We start from the raw sequence: 2,500 nt of genomic DNA, 5'->3' as shown, positions 1-2,500 counted from the left end.
CAAAGGCACCTATGACTTCATGAAAAAATCACTTATTCTGCACGGGGAGCACTTGACATTTGCAAAGTTTCAATTTTTTTCATTGAACGGTTTCAGAGATACCGAGGTCCAACATTTCTCCTTCTTTTCAACATAGCTGCCACAGCACGTCATCCTATGACATCATACTTATTATAAAAACATTCTCCATCACTATTCGCACCTATGGTGAAAATTTTGTGTCAATCTAACAAGCAGTTCCAGAGCAAAGGGAATAACAAAATGCAGACAAGCACGTACGCACATCCGGGACCTATCGCTTAACCCCGCTTTTTGCTTCGTGTGGGCTAATAACATTAACTGTCTTAGTATAATGGAGCTTATAATGTGTTCGTTTATTAACTATCTTATCATATGGCAAATGAAAGGTTATTTTTTATTTTTTTTAGCAGTCAGAATTGCTGCTCAGACAGATCATCTTAGCAGAATAGCTAAGATGTACGCATGCTCGCTCTAAGATGTCTAGCCTGGGTTTGAATCCCGACCCAGCTATAAACTGTCGTCTCTCCCTCCTCTCTCCCTCCTTATTCCCATCAGCAAAGCGATGGGTTGTATTTGCTCATAAAGAATATGGGGGGAAAGGTGGATGGAGCAAGCACTTCAGAACAGTTCAAGTGAGACGAAAAGACACAAACAGGGATGAGGGAACACACAAACTTATGTCCAGGGAAAAAGGAATAAAAAAAACACTTTACCCCCACTAGGCATTACAGATTGCACTTTCACAAATAACAGTGGAATAATGCATGCGAGGACTTCCCTTTGGCATGATCTGCAAGATGGAAGGCGATGGTGTAACTCAGGAACAGCGTCCACATTCTGGAGAGCCATTCTCCCTGAGCAACGACAAAAGAGAGCACTGGAGACGAAGCGTGAGAGATGAAGAAAGCCAGTAATGAAAGAAGCCAATGACGAAAGAAGCCAGCGGTGAAGTGAGCCCAAAGACGAGGTGAATCAAAGAAAACAGAGTGACCTTCCTTGTCCCCAAAAGGTTCCACTCCATTGTGACGTGCACCTACAACCATCCCTCGTTCTTTACACCCCGCTACTTCCTCACACGATTCCTCCTGCCTGCCGGGAGCTCTTCTGTCCCCTCCGTACCCTCTTAAGGCGCTGCTTCACACTAATCCTCCTGCACACTGGAAACTGTGCTGTCCCCTCTCAAGGTGCTTCTTCTTGGTCTCCCTCTGTCCTTCTGGGAGAAGTCCTCCTCCAGGCCATCCTGCCTACAGGGTGCCCCAATAAAAAAAAACGTTGATTGCTACTTCCAAGCCCCATAGCACACTACACCACCATGACTGGCACACGTTGGCCAGACAGAGCCTGAGAGCTCTAACACGTGTGACGCCTTTCCATGTACCTCTTGTGATGGGAAGTCCTTACCGGGCCTCACTCGCAAACAAGAGGCATTTCCGCATAAAATTTTACCTTGACTATTCTGTCGATAAATTACATATGCTGCCCCCTCAACATCACGTGCAACAAAATGACTTGCTCTGACAGGTCCCTGTTACGTAGCAATCTAACCTACGCAAATCATATGGACAATACTACACATACCACAGATGGCAGATCGAGCTAGGAATCCCCCACCCCCTTCCACATAGCAATATATATATATATATATATATATATATATATATATATATATATATATATATATATATATATATATATATATATGTATTTTAAATAATTTTTTTAATCACAAGTGTTTTTTTTAAAAGCCTCTGATGGCTAAATATTTGTATAGGCTCTGCCTAACAGGCATGAGCTTAGCAGAGCTCCATCCCCTTACATATTCATAGGATAGTACTGCAGCGAATACCAGTAAGAAAATTAAATTCGGAATTTACAGAGCAGTCCATCCCAGAGAAGGTACATGGCTGAATCAAACCTGAAATTTAAAACAGCATGTGTTGCTTCCTCACTTGAGTCTAATCAGCATTTAGAGGTTAGAACATTAACGAACCCTTTGTGTTGGCATCCCATTGTGGAGGGGGGAGGTAAGGAGAGAGAGTGTGTGTGTGTGTGTGTGTGTGTGTGTTTGTGCTGGGGGGGGGGGGAGGTGGTGGCGATATTTTCTCCTTAATTAGCCAGCTTTACTGTGGAGTGTCTTCACAAGAGGTACGTGCACCCGCCTCTGAGCTGTCCAGCCTGGGAATTTGGCCACGGTGCCAGCTATAGCTCGCTTACTCTTCATGAAGGACACAATGGGATCTTTAACATCCACCAACAAATGCTGGCAGATGGGAATACCGTTTAACGTTCACCCGAGGAATGGCACACCACACACCCATTGATGAGTCACCCTGCCTGTGAAACACCGAGATAACAGTTCATAGCTGGGTCGGGATTAAAACCCAGTAAAGACAGCGTAGAGTCTAGAGCGCGTACCTCGAGGGCATCCTGTCAATCTATATTTGCCTGGCTGAATTTTGGATTGTTGAAGCAAAAAAGT

At 44.2% G+C, this 2,500-nt stretch overlaps 1 long non-coding RNA gene across 1 annotated transcript in view; it reads left to right on the top strand.

The window, feature by feature from the left end:
• Positions 1 to 1,578, top strand: part of LOC147022038 (uncharacterized) — a 25,891-nt gene extending 24,313 nt beyond the window's left edge. Inside the window, exon 4 of the long non-coding RNA XR_015060617.1 lies at positions 577 to 1,578. This is a non-coding gene — a long non-coding RNA (uncharacterized LOC147022038). The remainder of the gene's footprint in view (positions 1 to 576) is intronic.
• The last annotated feature ends 922 nt before the right edge of the window (positions 1,579 to 2,500 follow it).

The sequence above is a fragment of the Eptatretus burgeri genome, chromosome 8, assembly GCF_056783735.1.
Source record: "Eptatretus burgeri isolate ZD-2024b chromosome 8, Ebu_testis_v1, whole genome shotgun sequence".
Taxonomy (NCBI): Eukaryota; Metazoa; Chordata; class Myxini; order Myxiniformes; family Myxinidae; genus Eptatretus; species Eptatretus burgeri.
Note: the sequence above shows the minus strand (reverse complement) of the source record. Positions and strands in the feature narration are given on the sequence as shown.